We start from the raw sequence: 410 nt of genomic DNA on the forward strand, positions 1-410 counted from the left end.
GGCTGGTGCTCTCGGGAGCCGGCAGGGGCCGTGGGAGCACGCCGGTCTCCCCCTGGGCTGAGAGTCTGACCATCTCCCTTTCCTCCGACCTGGGGTCCCTGAGAGCAGCGCCTGGGTTTGATGCACCCCTGGGCCCCTGGCTCAGAGCTGGAGCGGAATGCATGAGGGTCATACATGGGTGCGGTGGGTTTCGGGGTACGCGGGCTGTGCATGTCATCTGTGTGTAATTGTGTCTCTTAAGGTCTGCACGTCTCTGTGCCTGAATGTGCGCGTTTGCAAGGCTTTTGCGATCGTGCGTCTGAGCCTTGCTTTCCTTGAATGACGGTCTTTCTGTGTCTTTCCTCTCCCTCTTGGGCCGGGTGTGCGTGTCCGTGGATGTGGGGAAGGGGTCTTGGCTGTCTGCTGGGCCG

Source organism: Propithecus coquereli, unplaced genomic scaffold, assembly GCF_000956105.1.
Source record: "Propithecus coquereli isolate 6110/MARCELLA unplaced genomic scaffold, Pcoq_1.0 Scaffold42, whole genome shotgun sequence".
Taxonomy (NCBI): domain Eukaryota; kingdom Metazoa; phylum Chordata; class Mammalia; order Primates; family Indriidae; genus Propithecus; species Propithecus coquereli.